The sequence below is a fragment of the Ictidomys tridecemlineatus genome, chromosome 7 (assembly GCF_052094955.1).
Source record: "Ictidomys tridecemlineatus isolate mIctTri1 chromosome 7, mIctTri1.hap1, whole genome shotgun sequence".
NCBI classification, from domain to species: Eukaryota; Metazoa; Chordata; class Mammalia; order Rodentia; family Sciuridae; genus Ictidomys; species Ictidomys tridecemlineatus.
The window spans coordinates 30,271,930-30,296,868 of NC_135483.1; the positions used below are offsets into that span (position 1 = coordinate 30,271,930).

At 37.5% G+C, this 24,939-nt stretch overlaps 1 long non-coding RNA gene across 1 annotated transcript in view; it reads right to left on the bottom strand.

The window, feature by feature from the left end:
• LOC144365288 (uncharacterized) overlaps positions 1-20,873 on the bottom strand; it is a 245,585-nt gene extending 224,712 nt beyond the window's left edge. Inside the window, exon 1 of the long non-coding RNA XR_013423594.1 lies at positions 20,730-20,873. This is a non-coding gene — a long non-coding RNA (uncharacterized LOC144365288). The remainder of the gene's footprint in view (positions 1-20,729) is intronic.
• Between the last annotated feature and the right edge of the window lie 4,066 nt (positions 20,874-24,939).

The window sequence follows — 24,939 nt, forward strand, 5'->3', positions numbered from 1 at the left end:
TGACACACTATTTACAACTTCCCCTGTCCTTTAACTTGCTTCCATCTTCTGCTTTGTAGATTATTGCTATACTTCCTTGGCTTTCATCACTTAAAAGTCACCTAAAGTGCCAAAGTGGTCCGGAAATAACTTTCTTCAGATTAAAATGCAAGAATATGTCCCCTGAAACAAATAAATAATTTGTATTCCTTTAATTATATCCCGCCTACTCATTTATAAAATGCAGCTTTTGTTTATTTACAAACTAGGATTTTTGAATCACAGATCATTTTTATTGTATTGATTTTCTTTGGGCTTGTTCTTATATTTGAACAATATTTGTATTTATATTTGCAGCAAGAATATGGGCTTATAGCTATGTGTTGCAGTATTTAACAAATCCTTTCATAGCCTAATTTGTCTTTGTTATTAGGTCTTGCTCAAATACACAAAGTATATTCACAGGTAAATGGGTAATATTATTCGAGTCTGATTTTATAAGCCAGTTTCATTTATCGTCATGGTTTGTTTATTCCTATTTCATATAGATCTTGCATAAAGAGAAAAAACCAATGGGTCCAAATTTTTCCCAGGTCTATAAATATAGTGCTTTAGAGTCAAACATTAATATTGTGTGGAAATGTAAAAAATAAAGTTTTCATTTATAGCTGCCTTGGTTTGCTTCTATTTTTTTTTTTTCTGCCTGGACACTTAAATTTCAGAGGTGGAAAGCACTGTATTTGACAGTTCATCAGGGTGGGCATAAGGATTATTCTTTTCATCAGCTTCCCTTGCTATTTAAGTGAGCTTGCTTCATCTACTATGGGTTTTCCTTAGATCAGTAAAGCCTTATATTCTTTCCTCCTCACTCCCTGTACTGGGGATCAAACCTAGGGCCTGCTCAAACCCAGCAAGTGCTCTACTATTAAGCCACATTCCCATGCCCCTAGCCTTCATTTTTCCGATTATAAATATTTTGTTCTGAGAGTGTTTAAACATCTCCTATGCCCTTTACTGCCTCTTTTGATATTGTAAGTCATGCTACATCATTTCTTGGTTTGAATACAAGATTTTCTTATTTTCACCTGAATAAAAGCCCCTTTTCTTTCACCCTTTGTCTTATATATACATATGCCAGTCATCTTTTAGTATAATGTATTCTATGTTCTATATTTTATTGAAAATCCAAAGAAGATAGTTAATAGAATTTGCCTTTGTTTTGTGGTTTTAATAACTTCCAGAGGTCTGATTTTTCTGTACAATGAGAAAAATGTTCCCATTCTTTATATTATGGAATCTTTAAGTTGCATATTCTTCTTATCCAATTCCTTATCTTTAAATGATGAGTGCTTTACTTAGGACACAGGTTTTCCACAAAACAACATAAGAACATTGTCCTTAAGAACCTGGAATCTTCATTCTAGTTAATGTCCACAACCCTGAAACAAAATCCTTAGGCACCTTGACACACTACAGTATAACAGTTCTCTGTGCAAATTCTATAGCCCAACTGCCTAGGTCCAAATCCCCAACCCTATCTCTGAGGAGTTGTGTTAATTAGGCCCTTTGGGGTTATGGTGAAAGAAGAATTTCAAAAGCTTAAATTCTCCTCTCTAAAACTGTAATAATAGTTTCTCTCTCATAGGGTTATGAGGAGAGAAAAAAATACTATATGTGAAGTATTTGAAATAATGCCTGTGCACAGTGTTATATAGCATGTTTGCTACTTTTAGGAAACTTTAGCTTACAAAGAGCTTGTGGGGAGGTTTTTTAGGCTCTACATTGGTCCATATCTGTGCACTTTCCAATAGCAACTGAACCAGCCAGAGAAATAGAAATAATTGAAGACTCAGTAAGTGGAAAATCTCTGACTGTTAATCATCCACCCCATTCTGAGGAAATTGTGCCTCCACAGAGCCAGTTCCTCTTTGGATGCGCTACCCCTGACATCATGTTCTAACAATTCCGTAAATCCCAGGATGTATATTCATGCCTATTAAAACCCTCACATGGAAAAATGTGTCCATAATGATATAAGTATTCTAACTATCTGGCTGGCAGTGAACAACAATAAAGAGAAAAGACAGCTGTGTTTTTGGAATTTGAGACATCTGGAAGGATAAAGAAGTGCACTGAGGTGGCAAAGGAGATAGGCAGAAGATGGGGGCTCAGACAGGGCCAACAAAAAAAAAAAAAGATAATACAGAGAAAACTGGTCACAAAGGATTAAATGCAGAGGAGGAAACCACCCCACAAAGGACATTAAAGGACAGGGTGTGGGTGCTGCCGGTTGCTGGCTCAGAGAATGCCCACTGTGTGCAGCCCACGTGGAGGTCAGACCATCCACACAAGAGAAAGGGCTCTGCACCCAAACTTAGAAAAGCTTCTGCAAAGAAATAAAATTAAAAGTGGTACCTACCCCTGGTGAAATCAGGACAGAGGAAGAAGAGAAAAAGTGATTACACACATTTGTTTGGCTACAAACATAGCCTACCCCGTTCTGGTCCTGATCTTTGATTATAGGAGGTAAAAACGAATGGTAGAGAATCCTCTCTGCTTGATCGACTTCTCTCATTCCTTTGTCATCTTGCTCGGTTTCCAACCTAATCACAGGTTTTAAGAAAACTAAAACGAAAACTACTTAAGTGAAATTAGAATTTGACTGATACCAAAGATGAAAACAGATTCTTTATGTTCCTTCCCTCTAACTGGGTCAAGTGTAAAACAGTTTACTGGAAATTTTATTTAAATCGCTTCAGTAATTAGTGCATTACAGGTAAGAACCCCTTTCTCATCTTAATCACCTGAATGATTATCTCAATTCATGTCTTTTAAAAACTGTCCTCTCCTCCTTGATTTGCTTTTTGGCCTGTGAGCAGTCATGATTCACCAGAGCCTCTTGCAATTCACACTGTGTCCTCAAGGTGGCAGAGGGGGACTGAGACTGAGCTTCAGGCTTCTATTGAAATTGTTTTTAGTCTTTTCCTGGTCCAGTTCTATTGTTGAATCTACTGGCAACTGTTGTTTGAATGCATTTTATGTGACAAGGATTATACTAAACTTTAGGAGTAATGTCATCCAGTTCTTAAACATTCCTTAATTTACCAGTTAGAAAAAAAAAGTCGGATTTTTTTTTGTGGGGATTATTTTTTTTAAAAAGGGGGGGGCAAGAATTTTTAATAGTATACTAATTATACAGTACACAAGAGGCCCCAACTGAAAAGTATGAAAGAAATGCAGTACATCAAGCAATAGTCAAAATATTGGAAAATTTAGGGCATATCTGGCAATTTAGAAAATCCTTCCAGGATTACCACAAAAATCTGAAGATTGTCTCCAAAATCCCAAACATTTTTGCCTCCAAAATATTTTATTGGGAATTTAGTTTGTTTACAATAATAAAATTTTAAAATATATTTTTCAGAAACCAATGTTAACCTTGCCAACTAAATATAATGACTATTTCTCAGCATTTATAATCCAAGCCATATACAAAACTCAATAGTTATATTTTTTTAATAAAGAATATTTGAAAGGTCAAGAGTTAAAGGAAAATATTCACTACCCAAAATATTAACACCTAAATCTGATAACTTTCCTTTCTACCATTTTGATACTGGACAATCTAGATTGAAACTGTTTATATTTCAGTATAATTTATTTTTCATGTGAATATATTTTCAATTATTAAAATTAAAATCATAAGAAACTTTAAAGTCAGAATCCAATATTAAAGACATTAAATAATGTGACAGTGCAAGATGGTATCATTGATGTGATTCTGGAATTAAAAATAAAAAGGTATATTATTCAGTAGTAAAGTTAGTAGAAATCTGAGTAAACTTTGTAGTTTATACTTTGATTGTTAATTTTTTGGTTGTGACAAATGAAACCCGATTTTATGACAAGTTAATATTTGGAAGACAGGAACTGAATGAGGGTCATTTGCAACACAGATATAGTTATAGGAAAAGGATAAGAAAATAGGAGAACTAGTGAGAAAAGAAAGGCATGTTGCCTCATCTAAAATCTCCTCAAAACTAGAAGCCTGGTCTGACCCAAGCCAAGCCTGCTCCTGCCCAATCATTATCAGTAACTGGCCCCAGGCAACCCCGCTCATTGGATGTACTAGAGGTTTCTGAGAAAAAAAGCCAGTTTTTCTGAGAAATTTACTACCTAACACCCTCCTTTAGTAAGTCAAAATAATTCAGTCTCCTCCTGTGTCCAAAAACTCAACAAAACAGATTATTTTCTTGAACATATCACAGTCTCTGTAATGGAGTATAATTCAGTACCAGGAGACATGGGTATGGTACAGGGGAAATTTGTAACTCAAAATTGAGTTGATGGGCCATCTAAAATGTAATAACTATTTTACTAGAAAATATTTCTCATTTTAAAAACTCAGTTCATGAAGTGGAAAATGCTCAGAGAAAGGCAACCCCAATGATCAGAGGAAAGTGCTAGAAGTTCAGAAACATGGTTTATAAGGGCAAGGCTAGAATGGGAACAGGAAAATGAATAAAATGGTCAATTGCGTGTATTAACAGACTCATTCACCAAGTTCTATAATGCCCAACTATCCTTTGAAACTTAACATGAGGGCAAGTTAAGTCATATGAAAATATTGGCTCTTTCTTTTAGGTGATTTATGGAATTTAGGAGATAATAGTGAATTTGTAGAAGTTAATTCAACACGGGCTTGAGGACAAGAATTTTGACTAAAACATCCAAAGTGACCACTTGATGACTGCTTTGCCCATCATGGCTCCTCCAGGAACAAATTCCTTCTCAACCTCAGTGTTTGTGGCAGGAGCTGTCAGGGGGCCTGCCTGCTGGCCAGCGAGTTTCCTTCCCTTTCAGTGATCGGAACCTAAGTCAAGAGAATGGAGACTGTCCTTTCTTGTGTGCTATACTGCATCCATGAGGCCTAGGAGTTACGGCCATGTTCTGAATTACAGATGGAGGAGAAACAGCTGGGTTATAATTAACAGAGAAAAATAAACCTGAACAGAGTGAGGAACAGTGAGAAAAATCCAGGAAGAGTCTTGTCATGGGTTCAAATCCCTGAAAGAAATTTCCCGAGTCCCAGCAGCAGTCCTGTTCTTTGGTTCTAGGCAATATATGATGGTATTAAGAGGGGGGTCCTCAGGAACGGGGCTACTGATCTCCTCAAAGAGACCCCAGTGACTCCCTCCTGCCTTCCATCATGTGAGGACCCAGTGAGAGATGGCCATCTATGAACCAGGAAGGAGTCCTTTCCAAACACCAAATCTGCCTGCACATGGATCTTGGCCTTCTCAGCCTCCAGAACCATGGGAAATAAATGTATTGTTTATAAACCACCTCGTCTGTGTGTTGTTATTGCAGCCCCAACTAAGACTAAGCCTTCAATCTCTGTGGAACCAGTATGTACAGCAGGGAGAAAGCAGAGGAAACAAGCAAGGTCCCGGCTGATGGGGAAGTGGGAAGATTTAACCCCAGGTACAGCTACTTGGGTTTCAGGTGGGGGGCCGTGTGGAAGTGTCACCTGATGATGCAAACAAAGAGTAATGCCTTTAGCGATTAGTCCAAGTCAGCCTGAAAGGGTTAGCCTCTTCCAACAGCACTATGCTACCCAGAAAGATGGCACAGCCAGTGTTTGCATTGGAAGCTAAATCTCAGGATTCAATATTTGCACATATTCTCTATTCATCTTGATAAGATATCCATCCCATGACAGAATTATTGAAAAACCTTAAACCAACTTATGACAGCTTGGGTGTTACTTTGGCTCCAGAAGGGGAAAAGGATAGCAGGATCATAAAATGTGGACTAGTCCATGAATCAGACGTATACGTGGTCTTATTAGATCTGCTCAGAGAGAACTGAGAACCTGCCACATAAGAATCAGGATCAAGATCAAGTATTTTTTAGATATCACAAGTATTTCTCCAGTTCCCTGGGTCATAGGACACCCACATGTACTGACATCTCATTTCTAGAAAGAAGTCCTAGCAAATGGAGCTGCTTGGGCAATTTCAATTTTTCCTTGCAGCTGAGCATGCCGCTGTGCTTTTTATATTACTGAATGTGAAAGCACTTTGTGGTAGATGCCATTAACCAGCCATTAGCAATGACAGTAGAGGAAGTGGGAGGTAGTAACAAGGCAGAGGAAATTGGCAAGTGTAAAAAGCCATTTATTTCATCAAAAAAGGATTTTTCTTGTTAAAATATTTGAAGTTTTTAGAACGTGTCAACATCAAAATACCTCCGCAGTAGATATCATGATTCATCCAACTAATTGACTCTTCATTCTCACACTTCTACATGCATTAGCAAAAATACATATATACACAGTCACAGATTATATGGATATGTGTTTTTTTTCCCCACACTTTGAATACTACTTTAATGCAACAATACAGACCTGCTGCCTTCTCTTAAAGTAAAACCTCTGAAGAGCAGGCTGGATTAAATTATGAGAATAACAAAAATCAACTTTGCTTGAGAAGTTAATATGCACAGGGTACTTTTCTATTGTGTATGCAATGCTCATCCTATTCCTGTGTGTCAAGTACTGTTCTGTATTTATAGAACATTCCTTCACAGATTGCAAACTAAAGCACAGAAAAATCCTGTAACTTGCCCAAGGACCCACATCTAGGAGACTGAAGTGTTGGGATTTGAACCCAGACTTTCTTCTTTTAGAGCTGCACTCATGATCTTCATGTAACACAGCTTCTGGAAGCCCTGAGGGTTTGTAGGATAAGATTTCATGTATAGGGGCTTGGTGCCTACGCTGAAAACAGCCCCCAGAGCCTCAACTCAGGTGGAAGACACCAGTACAAATTTGAAGTGGGCCATTGAGAAAATGCAATAGATTTTCATCTACTTGGTAAATAAATAGCATATGATACAGGACCAAATACAAGTTTAAAGTCAGTTCCACTCTATTTACTTTGCAGTAGGAAATAGCCCGAACCATAAAAGGAAATATCTGATTGCTATTTTGCCCACATAAAGTTCAAAATGATTATTAGGCCACCGGGACCCAAACCAAGTCCCCTGGATCATTTAGTGGCTGCCTCAATCACTCATTCACCCTTTGAAAGTTAATAGAGCCATGCAAATAACTCCCAAGGAACTTGATTTTTTTATTGTTCACTGACTTTTAAAAGTATTTAATAATTTGGGATAATTGTCTTATTAAAATTGCCTTTCGGAATTGAAATTCCATGGAAGCATGGAACTAGTAGAGAGTTTATAAAGCAGAATTTACATCCAAGTCCAGGTTACAAAAAATACTAGAAGTCTAGCAGCCTCGATAAGGGGACCATGGAATTCTGGAGCCTCCTTCTCCCCAACACAATCTCTCCTTTCCCCAAGAGACTGCCTCAAAGGAGTCCATAAAAGTCTCCATCAAACCCCTAGACCTCCAGACCATTTGAAAAATCATTGGTTATTATTGAGTTGAAAACAAATGAAAGTACTTCCAAACTCCAGCAGATATATATAATTATTTCTGAGGACCATGAAAAAGAGGTTGCATTTTGACAATCTCTGTCAAACTACCCAGTGATATTCATTTCTCAGGTCTTCATGGGAATGGAACTATAGAGGAAGGGATAACTTATGACCTTTCCTAGAATTCAGAAAAGCCCAAGTCCATATCATAAGCCAATCCCAAGTTCATCGACTTAGGATTTGAGGAGCATTTCAGTTGAAAGTCATTCTGAGTTAAGAATGAACCAGGCTGAGATGATTTTAAGATCATTAGTGCATATAGGTAAGGAGTGAGTAGAAGAAGAAATGGCTAAACTCAAAGGCAGAAAAAAAATCAGTTCATGTTTTAGTGAAAAAAATTGAATTTTAGAGACAGGTTTGCTAAAGCAAACATGTACATATGTACTTATGCACACATTTATGCATATAAATTATGTACATATGAATGTATATGTGTTATAAGTCATGATATAAAGTGGGTTTTTTTCCTTACTGTTGGATCATATTCAAGATAATTGGATCATATGACCTTCTGGTAGTGACAGTGTAGGGAAAAAGTCATTCCCATGCACTTCAATTGAAAATGTGAAATGCTGTAGCCACTTTAGAAGACAACTTGCCAATAGGTACCCAAAATTCTCAAAACCCTTCAGACCTTTTGATATGTAATTCTGCGGCTCAAAATTTAGCCTAAAGAAATATTTGATCAAGCACTTACATATGTTTCTCACAGCATCATGAAAAAGAATGAAAACCTAGAAACAGCCAAAGATGAAGTAATGCTTTCAACAAATGTATGCCAGCCATATATCATATAACCAAAATTGCTAGTTGTCATTCATCAATAAGGATATTTATAATAAGGTTACAGAGCATGAATGTCACCCAATTTTTCTAACGTTTGTCCATAGAAAAACTTCTGAAAGGATATATAGGAAGAAAAAAAATTGTAAAAATCTAACTGTGGGAAGTAGAAAGCTACTAGAGTTCTATTTCCCCTTTTCTATTCTTTCAAAAATTCTATTTTTTCAAAAATTATTTTTCTACATCTAGAAATGATATGAACTTCTGGTGCTCAGCCCAAGTAATTTCTTATTTGAACATTTTGACTTAAATATGTCATGGCCTAGAGTTTGAAGTAGGGAATCAGCACTGTGTACAAAACAAAGGAGAAGAATCAATCCAACTAGAATAGGCTATAGTTTAAGAATATTCCAAAAGATTAAAAGGAAGTCGATGAGATCAGTCCATGAGTTTTTGTTTTGTGGGTACTGGGGATTGAATTCAGGACCATGCCACTTCTTTCATTTCCCTCGTAGTGGGAACAGTACCCAGAGGCGCTCTACCACTGAGCTGCATCCCTTGTCTTTTTATTTTGAGACAAGGTCTTGCCAAGTTTCCCAGGCTGGTCTTGAACTTGTGAACCTCCTGCCTCAGTCTCCCAAGTCACTGGGATTACAGGTGGGTGCCATCTCACCTGGTTTAGGCCTTAAGATTTAAGTTTTGCAATATGGCCTAAATCTTTGTAAAGTAATGCAGAGTAATTTCATAGGTATAACATCAATTTCTTCCTATCAGTACATTTCAAAGTTCCTGCCAAACAATACTTTGTGAAAACAAATTCTAAAGTTTAGTGAGAGATCCTGTGCAGAGTGAAAGTGGTGCTATTTTAAATGAAAAGTGAAAGTGAGGCAAGAGAGTTCTATCATTGAACTCTAAAACGTCATTCTATTCCAACTATTCTAGATGGCACTTAAATTTTTATGACAAACTGATGTACGTTGCATTTATATATCTACAAATATCAGCTTAAGCCCTAAACTTAATAATCTAATTAATGCTCCATTTTGTAGGGAAAAGGTCTTTAAAGTTCTTTCTTTGTAATATTCCAAGCATTATGTTTGGAATGCACTGTGCCTTTATGTAATAAGGCATTATGTTGCTCTAAGGAAAATTACAGACTATACTTAGTATTTTAAAAGTTAGGACCACACATACATTTTGCCTTAATTAAGCCTTAGTTTAAGGGTTGGCAAACTTCTTTAACGGGTCAGATAGTAAATATTTTGGGACTTGTTGAGCCAAATGGTTTCTGTTGTAATAGTAAGCACAGATCATATATAAATAAAATCAGCTATGTTCCAATATAACTTTATTTTCAAAGGCAGATTGTGGGACCAATAGGCCCCATAGGCCAGTTTATGAATCCCTAACTGGTACAATAGAAGCTGGTGCAAAACAAACTCTACTGAAACAACTTAATCCACATTCAGAAATTTACCAAAAATTAAATAAATGAGCAGAGATTTTATCTTTTAAGAATGTTCTATTAGATTCTGTAAAGTAAGTCATGACATACTGAACTTACTTTTTCTTAGAAAGTTTCATATTTTATAAAATCTAATATATGGAGGAAGATCAGGTGTCTTTAGATACTTATACTCTAATTTCCAATTTAATATTGTTGGAATCATAACTTGGAATTTGCACACATTTTCCATATATAACTGTACAAATATGAAGATACCTTCTCTAACTGAAGTAGACTAGCTCTATGGTAGAATCACAGTCAAAATATAGTTCAAATTCCCTCCACGTTTTGGGTTTCATTGTTCAGCTCCTAGATAGCTCTATAGTCGGAACATGATTATGGTTCTAGATTCCATAGCTGAGTTTTTAATCCCATTTTCCCCCTTGGGCACAAGTGATATATGTTCCTCCAATGAATAGAATGTCAAATTTAACATAACTGATTCCACTTCCTTCCTCCTTCCTGGCTTTTAGGATCTGTTGAAATTCCAAATTTCCTGAAGATACCTGGCATATAATTCTCATGATTCCTCCTCCTAGTCCTGAACACCTGGTGACAGCCCAGGGAATAATTCCTTTTTCCAATTCTCTCCACTCAGACCCAGGTTCCCGTCAAATGGTTTGGAGCACCAAGAAACGCAGATGGGGAATAAGAGCAGTCCCTGACCCTCTGATACTACAATATATTGTTTCCATTTTCAGCTGTTCCCCACAACCACTCAGTCATGTGGGGGACTTGTGAAGATCTGAGACTTGGAGTAGTTGTAAATTCAGTCTCAGATCCCCAAATCCAAGTGGCAGTGGAGGGATGTTTAAGGTGACAACTCAGGGCATCACATCTCCACCAACTACTACCTACCTCATTACTTCTTCCACAGGTAATTCTTAACATCTGATAGAATAAGTACCATCTAGAGCAATCCCTTTGTCAAATCTCACCTGAAAGATGAGATAGATGTTAGGATAATTTACAAACAAAACCAAAACCTGGCCACCTAGATGGAGGCCCAAGATTCTCCCAGCCTTTATCCCAAGGAAATTCACACCTCTAGTTGTAAACATCCCAGAAACCCAGGAGAGAGTGGTGGGAACAGGACGCTTGACTAGAAGAGGGAAGGAGACGACAAACGATGAAAAAAAAATTTTTTTAAATGATTCATATATTTTAAAGAATTTTCAGAAGGCAGTAGGAGCGCAATTTAAACGTATAGACTAAAGAAAAACTGCTCGGGGCCAGTGGCAGGGGTGGATATTAGGAAATTAGTCCTTAAAAGCATCTAGAAATATAGAACAGTGAATCTGAAAAGCTTTATGTTGTATGGCAACTCGGCATCAAAATGACCTAATTTGGAAACCATCTGTTCCCTTCCTTTGCTGTCATGGATGAACTTCCTGCTGCCACCTATGGTTAGCCACTTTACTGGTACAATAGATCCTTATAGTCCTAGTCCTTTGAAGAGTTTGTTCCTACACAAGCCCCCTTACTCTCTTACATCACCCTTTTACTACCTCAGTAGTATCATTTAAAAAATCAATGTACGAAGGGGCTACACCATCCACCATTTTTAAAAGACCCCACAACTCTCTCTAGCTATCAACCCTTTGTTCCCATTTACAGCAGAATTTCTTAAGATCTGGTATCTACTCACAGTCTATCACTTTCCACTCTAAGGAAGACATTGGCTTTTTAAATTTTTTTTCTAAATAAGCTTCATCCTGATCACCCCATGGAAATCTAACCTAGGATCACTAATGGACAAAGCTGATGGTGAATTCTCAGACTTCATCTACTAAGATCTTTTGACATTATTCAACACCACTGATGGATTTCTTCTTTGAAACACTTTAAGTTGTTCTCCAAAACAATATTCCCTTGGAATATGCTTCCTACTTCATTGGTCCATCTTTTTTCAATCTTCCTTACTGACTCCTGTCTCAGTTCTCTCCTCTGGTCCATCCTCACTTTTCCTGATGAGCTTACTCATTTTTTACCTTCAATTTATTTAAGTAACATTTAGAAGTTAATAACACCTGAATCTTCAGCTCTAGTCCTGACACCTCTGAGATCCAGAAAGCCTGTTTTACATATCTACTCAAACACACAAGTAGGCACCTCAAATTTTGTTGCTCCAAAAAGAATTAAAAACCTTTCCTAAGAAAGCAAATGCAAATAGTGAGATTTACTTAGTAGGTAGCTTTTCTTGGTGATATGCATTATAATTCTGAAATAATTTTATGTATATTCCAGGAGTTAAAAAATGGGGATATTAGCAAATATTGAAAATAATGGGAGCCAAATATCTCACTTTGAGAGAAGTTATAAATAAGGAAATTGAGACATCTTTCTGGAATTGAACTATATTAGTATGAACTCATGGTGTTTGACATTTAGATATGAATAAACCAAATAAACCTAGATGCATACATAGATACACATTCATAGCTCTTTCTGCTGAAAAGACAGTAGCACCGACATCTCCAAAGCAGTGAACTCACTTAGCATATACATCTTGATTTCAGACTGTCACTCCTTGCAATAAGCAGCCTCTTGGAGGGAAAGCACAACATAAACCTAGAACATCTTGTGACATACAGTAAGGAACTGCACAAAGAATAATGAGGACATATAAAAAAAGGATGCAAAAATTAGTGTGAACAGACTCTCACTGGCTTAATTTGAGCACCAAAATGATAGCAATATAGACTTAACTACTGACTACAACAAAATTTCAGTCAATACTTATTATATGTAGGAGAAGGTAATATATTACCTTAGAGCTGAACAGAACTAATAAATGTAGAAGTAATGATATAGTAAGTGGGGAAGATGGTCACCACTTTACAATCATCTTTGGAAGAACTAATTTAGGCAAGAATCAGTGATGTGTCTGATGAGAAACAGTATTTATATAATCTCCAAATCTCTCAGATTATTATCAATGACAGAAAAAAATTAGCAACTTTGCAGTGGAGCAAGCTGGTGGACATTATTTAAATAGATAAATGGAAATTAATATCACCGATAACATGACAATGCTCATTATATGCCTCCCAGTATAATGGCCTAATACACAATAACATTATTTCTTTAGTATTCCTGCTGAAAATACGTAAGTGAATCTAATCACCAAGAAGCCAAATTGAAAGACTTTCTTCTAGTTAATTACCTGTTCTCACACAAAGGTCAAGAATGACAAAGAAAGGCTGAGGAACTGTTCTAGGTTAGACAAGATGTCAAAATTAAAAACTAATGCATAATACTGGAATAAACACTAGGCAGTGGATAAAGAAGGCATTATTGGGATAACTGGAGATTTGAATATTGCATTTGAATTAAGTAAGAGACAATATTTTATATTATATTTATATTCTAAAAGGCTATTTAGTTAGGAAATGCATCTAGAAATATGTAGAAGTTAGAGGTACATTGTAAAATGATAAGAGGAAAATAATAAGGCCAAAGGGACAGAAGTAAGCATTAAATCTGAAAGTTTTTATACTAGTTTTTGCAATTGTTTTTAAACACTGAAAATTAATATATAATATATGATTATATATTATATGCACACATTTTTTTGGGGGGGAGGGTGGCTATTACCAGGGAGTGAACTCAGGGGCTCTTAACCATTGACCACATCCCCAGCCCATTTTTTTAAAAAATTTTGAAACAGTTTTGCCAAGTTGCTTAGGGCCTAGGTTGCTAAGGCTGGCTTTCAACTTGCAATCCACCTGCCTGAGGCGCCCCCCCCCCCCGCCCCGCCAACCCTGAACCCTGAACCCTGAATTACAGTTTTGTGCCACCATGCCCAGCTAGGTTTAATGATTTTTATGTTTATGCTCTTTTTAGAGAAACAGGGAATAGTAAGGAAGTCATATGTAATGCTGGAACCAATATCAAGTCCAACAAGAATTAAGAGTTAGAGAATTCAAGGGTGTTAAAAAGAAATATTGAAGTTCATAGAGGAATCTATATCAGAAGATGATATAGTCTAATTCATGCCTAAATTAATTGTGATTGTTAATTGCATGTGACAACTTGGTTGGTCTCAGGGATGCCTGGATAGCTAGTAAAACATTGTTGAGTTTGTCCATTTCTGGAAGAGACTTGCATTTGAGTTGGTCATCTGACTAAAGAAGGCCACCTTCACAAGTATGAGGGGGTATTATGTTATCTGTTGGGGCCCTAAATAGAACAAATAGGAAAAAAAGGGGGGAGGGGCAAATTTGCTGTCTCTGAGCTAAGACATCCATTCTCCTCTGCCCTTGGATCTTTACAGTTCTGATTCCTGGTCTTCCACATTCAGACCCGAATTGATACCATTGGGTCCCCTGGTACTTCAGGCTTGGCCTGGAACTTAGCACCAGCTTTCCTGAGTCTCCAGTTTGCAGATAGAAGATTACAGAAACTAAAAAGTCCCTACAATCACATGAGCCAACTCCTTATAATGGATCTCTTCCTTTATATCCATGTATGTTCTCTTGGTTTTGTTTCTCTAGAGAATTAATCCTGATTAATATGTGAATAAACCTTTTGAAAAGGGACTCAGAGATCACTTGGCATTGTGGAGGGAAAAGAAAAATCAAAGAACAAAGAGGTCACTCATCCACACCACATTTGAAGTGTATAATGGTAACAGTAATTCAGTTGTAGAGAAAGGCTCTTCTCTGAAATCTTTGAGTAAGAGGGAATTAGTGGATCATAACAATAAGGATGGAGAAAAGGTAGCATAAATTGATAGCATCTGAAGAAAACACACCAACAAAAGCCAGTTTAGGAGTAGTAATGAAGAAGCTGAAAAACAGAACCTAATGTGCATTGATCTTTCCAGGATCCATGAGAAGGAGAAAATAGGGGGAAAGGTCTCTATTTGAGAGGGTGATCAGAAAAGTGACATCAAGGAGAACCACATTTCACTTAATGGGCACAAAAGGACTAGGAAGGGCTCCAGGGAGATATTACTACAGGGCTGCCTTTCCAACAATAGAGCAGAGAGCATGAAGATGGATCCTTCCCTATTGCTATATGCAAAAACCAACTCAAAATGGATAGAGGCCTAAAGGTAATCAATAAAACTAAACGATTCTTAGAAGAAAACAGGGAAAATCTTCATAACTTTGAACTTGGCACTGGTTGCTTAAATGTGATACCAACAAGCAATGAAACAAATACACAAATTGCATTTCAGCAAAATTTCAAACCTCTGTGTCAAAGACACACTATAGAGTGAAAAGTCAAATCATAGAATTGGAGAGAATATCTACAAATCATATTTCATAAAGGTCTAGTGTCTAGAATATACAAAGAACTCTTATAGTTAAATAATAAATCAAAATATATATCAGTTTACACATATTAATTTATATTGTTTTTATAAATGTATAAGTACATAAATGGGATGAGTCTTTACATAGTGTTAGATATATATGGATATATGTATTTATTATTTAGAATGTATAAAAGTTGGTGTCCAAAAACTTGTATACAAATGTTCCTAGCAGCTATATTCACAATAGCCAAATAGGTATGAACAACCCAAATGTCCACAATGAATGGATAGGTAAACAAAATACACTAAAACTCAGCAATAAAAAGGAATAAAATATGGATACATGCTACAACATTCATGATTCTTCAAAGCATTATGCTTAATGAGAGAAGTCAGATACAGAAGGTAACATACTACATGGCTCCATTTATAAGAAATATCCAGGATAGTCAAATTCATAAAGACAGAAAGGAGATTAGTGGTTGATAAGAGCTAGTATGGGGAAGGAAAAATGGGGAGAAAATGTAGTGCTGGAAAAGATCTGTAACTTGATAGTAGTAATGGTTGGTCACCATTATCAATGTACATAATGCATTGTAGTATTTTATACTATATAATAGTAAAATTTTTTACTATTTTTAAAATATGGGGTTGTTTCATGTCTAGGTGTTTGAGAGACAGAAAAAGCTGATGGGGGCAGGTATTGCACAGAAACCTCAGAAAGGGACTTTGGGACCAAATTTTGAAGCACCTTGAATGTCATATGTAAGAGTTTATGCATTATTTTGAAGACAATAGGCAACCATTGAAGAGTTTCAAGCAATGGTTAACTGATCAAATCTATAAAACTACTGAATGGAGGCCTAACCTGGCATCTAAACAGATGTCAAGAATTCTTTCATTAAAAATTTCATTAAGGAATGCAATTATCCCCTGCCCTTTACCAGGAAGCTAGGGCTCAAGAATCCTCTTAGTGTGCAATGTTTTTGAACTTCTTTTTAAACTGTAAGCCAAGAGGAGTAACCAGACTAGTGACCAACCCTAAAAAGGTTTTACATACCTCTTACAATACTTCTTACAGAGTGGTATGGAGACGAATGCCTCTGTAAACAATTAGTGGATTAAAGGCCTAGGCCATTTTGAAAGGAAAAAATTTAACAAAAATGTTTCCCCTGCTCCCAGGCAGCCCAGAAGCCTCTTCTGGGCTGTGGGATGATCTCTCATGTGTCAGTGCTAAAGCCAGAGCTGTGAGGTTCCATGGCAGAAAGTGAACTCTGCCGCCTGCAAGTCTGATACATAAGGCTTAAAGATCTATCTTTAATAAAAAGCCACAGGCAGTTGGCACTTTGGGCATGCCAAGAATGTAGGCAAGAATTCTCTGTGATCCAATGCTGGCCAGCAGCTCACAGGAACACCTGATGAGAGACTTGGTGAGATCTATTGTGAACACTCTGCTATTCTAGGTAGTCTAACCTGCACACTGTTTAAAGTTAGAAGAGTTAGTCTCATGCAGAGTCCTCATTACCATGATAACACTTAGTTTTAAACTAAAACTTTAGAGTCAAATATCCATGTAATATTTTTTATTTTTAAAACCCACAGGTTAGCCAGTGCTCCTTCAAGATGCTTGATGAGCTGCCCAGCCTTCTACACTTCTAGAACCCTCTCCTACTGTTCCCTCATACAGCTCTCACTTCTGCTCACTTATTACATGCCTGCTCATGCACCAGGTTCAGAGAACCAGGAATAAAGGGGTAAAAGGGGGTAAAGATGATTCCCGCTTCAAGATATCATAGTCCTTAGAGAGGCATCATGCCATTTCAGAACAAGGGATCTCAATATCAATGTTTCAGTGTCTGCCAAAATTCTATGCCAAACACATAAGGAGCTTTACCAAATTAGACACTTCCCTATTACTAGGCAGGACCTTATTTTGCTGCTTTGTTTAATCTCAATGAGATGGAAATTGGTGGTAGTGAGGGGGGAGAATCCGACTAGCCAAAGGGAGTTACTGACACTTTATGCCCAACAAGATGAAGGGCCAAGCAATATCCAGATAATCACCATCTCTGCCCATGATCATAATGTAAAGGTATGCACTTTGTCACCTGAGGGTTTCAGGACACCATAGGTTTGCATGCAACCCACAGCCATGACCTGGTGATGTGAGAAGATAAGGAGGTGCTACATATTTTCTATTACCTCCTGACCCTCAAATGGGACTATCTAATTCCAGTCCTTTTACTTCTTTTAAGTCAATAAGGGGCAAGCCTCTTTCTAACCTGTTCTAGAAACATTAATCAGCCTACCAACTTTGGGTACAAAGTTTTATCCCAAATAGTTTACAAGATAAATTCTATATATGACACAGGTAAAGAACACGTTTATCTTAATGACATTTAAAAATAAACAATGGGCACAGTTTAGCAGTAAATAATAAACAAAGTAGTAATTTATGCCAAGTGTCAGGGATTCTGGTCAAAGACCTTTTATAACAAATGCCCAACAGGGTGCTGGGCATATGGAGAGTTCGTGATATGTAGTTGCCTTGCATGTAGATGCAGAACATAGATGGCTAGTGTGATCTGGATCACCAGAAGCACATGGCCTGGGAGTAGTTAGACATGGTTTCAGACTCTGTGCTATTAAATGAGCTCAAGTGGCTGTGAGAAAATTCAATCAGTCTTTGTGGTTTTGCTTTCCTCATCTGAAAATTAGAAACTGGGCTTAGTTAATTTCTAAGATTCCTTCCAACTCTAAAAATTTTATCATTTTATACTCTTTAAGCCATATCCCCTATACCAGCTCTAGCCTTCCCTCTAAAGAGCCGCAGACTCTTCAATCTATCATCACATAAATCCCTAAAATTTTTAATAAAAAACTCCATATTTCTTTCCTATAGTGCACATTTCATAATTTTAATTTCATCTTTCCATAGACAGAAATTTTAGCGCTAAATATTAGCTTTCATGGAGAACCGATAGATGCTTTTCTTTCAGTTCATTCAGATTCATCAAATTTCCAAATAAAACTAGTATTTTCAATGCTTGAGAATAATCCTATCTATACATAGGAATTCTACATAATTAGTTAATTTATCACTCTTGCCATCACTTTGCAAACTAAAGTCAATCTGATGTTTTCATCAAAAGAGTCATTAAGGCATATGCCTTCTTTGATACTCCTACCCTATGCACTGATGAAATGAAAACAAAAACTGAACTTCACAAATAGTCTATGGGTTAAGTCAAAAAGCATAGTGGGGTACCTCCTAACCATGAGTAACTTTTCAGTTTTGCTTACATGGGTCACAGACATCATTATGCCAAGGCTATCATCCTGAGCAGACTCACATGGGAATGTTTCCCCTCTCCTTCCCACACCTGGCAGTAAGGCAGCCAAGATCCTGAGGAGCTGGTCGAGTCAGGTTACTGTATGTTTTTCAGACCCAACTTTTTCAAGGCCAGTCCAAGATCTAGATTTAAAAGGCAGAAAGAAGCCTTTATTATGCCTTAATTACCAAGCAGGTATTCTAGGTTTTGAGCTGGTAAAGCTAATACATTTGTTTGCCCTGGATCTGTTTTGTACTATGAGCACTTAGAGCAGAAGAGGGGCGATTAACTGGAATCCCAGAATGCCAAAAAGGGTTAGAAGGCCATTTATACACAGGTTTAATTTCACTTTATGACTCCATGGGAAAAGAAAAACAGTGAACACATGGATTCTTATATCTAGCTCTTCCTTTCCCTGAACATGCACATGAAGTCTGTAGGCTGATGAGAGTCTAGAACGTTGGGTAAATTTTTACAGGTCATCTGTTTTCTACTTCTCTCTCAAGTAGCAAGAGCAAGAGTCTATTAAAGGGAAACCGGAAGGAATATGAGAAAGTAAGTAGGTTAACAGCCCCATAAACCAGAAAATAAATTCAACCTCGGCAAAAACAAAAATTCTAATAATGGAGATCCTTGGGGTGGGGGTAAGGGAATAGAACACATCACCAGAAACGTGATGCAGAAGCTAGGGAAGCTAGGTGGGCATATCAAAGGGCTCTTGGAGGAACACACAAAGGGAATAAGTTAAAAATCCTCCGAGATCCAAATGCATTGCCCAGTCAGAACACACCAAGCTGCTGTGCAGCTAAAGCAAAACTTTGAACAGCTCCTTCCCTACAGAGCACAAGAGGCCACCAGGTGTCAGTGAAAACCAGAAAGTAAAAATAAGCCCGAGTTTTCCGAAAAGAGAGCTTGCCTAAACTCACACAGGAGATAACATTTTGTGCATGTTTGAAGATTTTAAAAATAAAGGAAACCTCAAGTATAGAAATTCATAAATATTAAAGTCTGTTAATGAACACCATGACAAATGAACTCCCAATGTTCCCCAAGCTAGTCAGTTTTAGTTAACTAATCCCACATTTGGGAGGAAGAAACAAAGGTTTCCACTGGCTAGATTTACAGCAGGTAGTAAAGTCATTTTAATCGACTAAGGAATTTTAATTAGCTTTTCTACACCCCCCATGCTAATGACCTTGCTTCAGATTCTTAACGGAAAGTATAGAGAAAGTTCAGCCTCTTTGGGGAATTGCTGCTGCCACAAAGAATCAAGTGAAAACAATCAATTCCCCATTTCCCCACATGGAAGGTTACCAGGCTCAGAAAAGACTGACACCTCCTAGAGCTCAAGTTCAACTCTTTCTACTTCAGAGGTCAATAGATGCTCCTGGGGGCCTCACCTGTACTTTTAAATTAGTTGTACTCTTAATTAACCTGTTTACCCCACAAGCAAAATAATCCAAGTAAAAGCCAGCATTTTTATATCACTTTATGTTTACACAACATGTTCACTTATGTTTTTTTGATATTAAGAGCAACCATGTTACCTAAGGAAAAAAAATACCACACCCATTATATAATTGGACAGAATGAAGCTCATTGCACGTTGGGTTAACTCCTTAGCCTCAACTTCTTATCTATAAATATATCTGACTTGAGTTCGAGAGTACAAAGCAGCATATGCTCCTAAAAATTTTTTGGTTTCCAAATACAAACATTGCACAAAGATAGAATAGACAAATGTGACTGTGGCTATCCAAAGGGGAAAAAATAACATTGCAAACTGTCAACTAAAGCAAATATTCTCAAGTTTAGGCTAAGGAGATTAAATTTGTCTTGTGGTTACAGCATTTTAAAAAAAATATTGATTTTTTTTTCTCTATTTATGGCAGGAGTAGAATGAGTTGTGAGTCCAACTCACTGTATTTATAAAGCTTAAAATCATTTTTCTTATTATAAGGAAATTAATAGAGGTAGAAAAGTCAATGCTTTGGGGATTTGAGAAGGAACCCCAATAAAGTAAATCATTTATTTACCTAAATTCTGAACAGAGATTAGTAGAAATTAGACCAATAGGGCTGGAGATGTCAAACTTATCACTCAAAAGTTGATGGAAAATGTGACATGGTTATTTAGGACTCCAGAATAATAAACCCTAAAGGTTCTTCCAGAAGCAGAACGTAAGGCAAGGATTGGACTGCAAGAAGCTTAGCTAGGAATTAATCTTAAGCAGAGTTGGGGAGGGAGAATGGGAAGGAAACCACCAAAGACAAGGCTTTAAAGCCAGTTACCTTTCTATCGTAGGCAGCCTGAGCTCTGCCCAGCTGGGGAAGCTGGCAGAAATCATAAAACATACCTTTGAGAGGTATCTTGGCCCGATGTCCAGGTAGTCGGGGGTTTTATTCACCAATTCCCAGGCTGTTGTTGCATGGAGGCTGCTTCTAACGACATCAGCTCTAAACTTCACCAGCCTCCAGCTTTTTATAACAGGCCAATAATGAGCCTGTGGCCAGGAAAACAGAAAGTACAGGTGTTTATAATAAGCAACTTTCTGCCTGCAGAGGTGAATGCTGAGAGAGAACGGCGCACCACAGCATTTATTAAGCCCTTTAAGTAACAGGCTGCACCTGCCGACCTCAGGTCCCCTGTCCCCAACCCCTGTTTCCAGGACCCAAAGGCAAGTGCTTCCCTCTAGACTTACCACATGGTCAAGGGAAGATCAGACTAATATTAGACTTTCCTGAGTGACAGAGACAATAACTCAGAAGCAGGTAAATGAGGGGGTAGAGGGGACCAGGATGTACTCTGGTGGAACTAGGGAGAAAGCATTTCTCAACACGGATAGAATTAAACATGGGAAAGAATTAAAGCAGGTGAGGAATAGTTAGGAAAATCACTTAGAATGTATTCACTCACCTTTTAATATATTGTTACTCACCAAAAATAGTTATCCTGAGAAAGACACTTTTTTTTTTCTGGTTTAACTTACGTTTTACTGAGTAGTTAGCATATCTCTACCGAAAGAACAACAGGCATAATTTAGGATGTCAAGATCTAAAATACATACATTTAACCCAGAGTCAATTGGCATGAAAATTGCTTTCAATCAGTAATGTATTTCCTCTAAGAATACAAAAATCACAACCCAGCTATTGGGTAGTAAAATCTGCCTATTGTAAAATATAAGTAAATTAACTAGAAAAGGTAAGAATTGGGTCATCAAAAATAAATACTATGAACCGCAGAAGAGCTTACTTTGTAACCTATCAGGGGAAAAAATGTATAGAGTTATACTAGGACTGAATAGCATCTGGATGTGGCAGGGAGGGCTTTTGTTGGAAAGGCCCAAGATGGCTTATAGTTGGGGTCCCTCACCTCAGCTTCTGGTGGGCTGTTTGTGTATTCAAGGTCATGGACACCCTGATTCAGCATATGTACTCTCAGTCATAAACATTTGCTTATGAGCATTCACCCACTTAGATAACCAGTTGGCAATGTGCCCTCATTGGCCTGCATATTTAAAAAAGGCCTATGGAAGGTCTCAAGGGGACTGGGAGCTGAAACTGAAGGCAGGGGCTAACTAAGGGATATTACCTCCTCCAAATAAAGCATATCTACTATGTCTACTATCCCAAATGTGTTTTGTATCTTATTCCACCTACTCAAGCCCCAAATCTTCTTCCTGGGTCTGAGCCCATGCAAGGCATGTTTGGAAGACCAGTGTGTACATACATGCATATATATAATGTGTGTGTTTATATGTGACACATTTACATTAAATGAAGTCTATATAATGGTCTTTAGTAATTTTCAGTTCTACAGAAGTGGGATATTATCAGCAGAAACCTAGAAAATCCCACAACAAAAGCCCATCCATGCTGTGAGAAACAGTGGGCCACTTGAGAGCCAAAGATGGTTCATTTGTTCATTAATTCATTTGGTCAGCCTTGACTTCCCATTTGGCAGAGGGAAGGGAAGAAAAGAGATTACATAATTTATCTACTGCTGTCAATCAAATCAACTTATCATGTAGGAGCTTAAAATAAGAAAATTTTTCTATCCCACAGAGTTTGAGAGGGTTGGAATGGGAGAGTGTCTTAGCTGAGAGGGTTCCAGGTATTTGTGAAGTTGCAATGGAGACAGGGGCTGCAGAAGCAGTCACCTGAAGTCTTCCAAGATCCATTTCCAAGATCCCTTGCAGATCTGCAGGCCATGGACTTTAGTTACTCACTACATATATCTTCCTAGGACTACACACAGCAATGAGGCTGGCCCCTGGAACCATATTAAATGAGAGAGAAACCAAGAAGGAAGCCACAGTGACTTATAGTCTTTTAAGTGACACACCACCACCACTCTGCCATATACAGTTAGTCATTCAGAATATGCAAGCAGGATCAACAGGAGGCTGGTGGATAAAATAAGCACATAAAATAGGCCTTTGTTAAGAACCTTTGGTAAAACCAAAGAAATGACATTTCTCAGTGAAACCTTTATAAATTGAGGGATCCTGATGCAAGAGCCAATAGTGGTTTAAAAACAATCTCTTAATCACTGGAGGAAATAAAATATCACAAGAGAAAAGATAACAGAAAATAAAGGACAAACCTGGGTAGAAAAAACAGTCAATCTATTGTAAAGTAAGAGTGCAAATTCTGGTCCTCATTTTGGACATGTTATATCAGATCCTACACAGAGAGGAAAAGTCTATGATTTTTTTCTTCCATAGTCTAATTCTTTGTCTTGCCTCTCAAGATGGTTTAGCTATGGCTTCCTAGCTAATGGAGCCCATAGGTAATCTCTAGGCACACAGATGAAAAGAAGGAAAACCTATCAGCTCCAAACCTAGTGATGGATTCCAAATAGACATAATTCAATTTTATCTTCAGATCACTATTAACAACCTCCACAGCATAATGGTAAAATTCTAGGCTTCAAACAATACCACTTGTCTGACATGGTGTTAAAGAAAAATTTTATTTGTTATGGCCATTGGCCTAAGTTACCGGTTTTGCCATAACCAAAGTATTTGAGTTATTGTTCACACTAAGATCAAGGCTTTTACAAAAAGAAATACGTATGACTTTGCGGTTGGTTGTAGAAGATGACTGCACCTGCTTTGACGTTTCTCCCATTAACTCTAATTTATCTTCCCTTAAGTATGGATCAGGTACTAACTCCCTCCTAACAAATAGGAGAAAGGACTTCCATAGCCTTCCATAGTTCCAAAGCAACATGACTGCCAAATGCACTGAATGGTCATGAAGCATTTTCCCCTGGATCTAATTTAGAAGATGTAAGATGTGCAGACATGGAAGCAGCCTCAGGAAAAAGCAGTGTCTGCCAATGACACCAAACCCAAGGGCACTATAATCAGCAGAGCCAGGACAGAAAGCAAGCAGGGGATGAAAGGTAGCCAAAGTAGAGTAAAAGTAATTGGAGATAAAGCAAACCACCTGACCCTCTACCCCAACAGGACTTCAACTTCAAATTTAGGTTTCTCCTAAATTTGTGCATCTTTCTCTATAGGAATTATTGTCATCACGTAAGGCAGTTCTAAACTAAATGACCTTGTTCCTCCTTTCTTCGGATGTAGAAAAGTAAAAAAGAGCCATGCCTGGTTATTTGATTTGATTTGCTCTGTAGGACTCACAAACCTTTGCAGCAGTTTTGTTTCGGCTTGGTTTGGTTTTGGTTTTGGTTTTTTTGTGGTTTTTGTTTTGGTTTTTGTACCAGGGATTGAACCCAGAGGTGCTTAGCCACTGAGCCATATCCCCCGGTCTTTTTCAATTTTTTATTTTGAGAAAGAATCTTGGTAAGTTACTAAGACTGGCTGCAGCAGATTTTGGACATTTATATACTGATCTGGGCCTGTTCTACCACTGATGATAAATGTAATAGAGAAATGTGATCATGAAATTCTTTCCAGGGTTCTGTAGTCTACCCCTGGTTCCTTATACAAACCCCCCAAAAAGCTTGCTTGACACCATCTTCACTACCCAAAAGAATCATTACAGTCAGGCTCTTTCATAATGTATTAAACTAATTAAATGATAGACAGGTGTTGGAGAAAACACATGTGTTTTCAACAAATGCTGTTAAATGACCATGGCCTTCATCTGAGTGCTTGCTGCTAACAATCTCTACAGCCATGGTCCTCAATTCTGGCAGCACATCAGAATAACCTGGAAAGCATCTAAAAATACTGTTCTCAAGCCAAAGGGTTGGGCACAGGCCTGTAATCCCAGCAGCAGGAGTGGCTGAGGTAGGAGGACTGTGAGTTTAAAGACAGACTCAGCAAAAGCAAGGTGCTAAGCAACTCAGTGAGACCCTGTCTTTAAATCAAATACCAAATAGGGCTAGGGATGTGCCTCAATGGTCAAGTGACCCTGAATTCAATCCCCAGTACTCCCTGACATACACACACACACACACAAAAAAAAAAAAAAAAAAAAAAAAAACACTAAGAAAAGGGGTTGCATATTGGTGTTTTTAAAAGCACCTTTGTGATTCTAATGTGCTTTTTATGGTGAATTTTTGCTTTATATTATTTTCATATATAATGA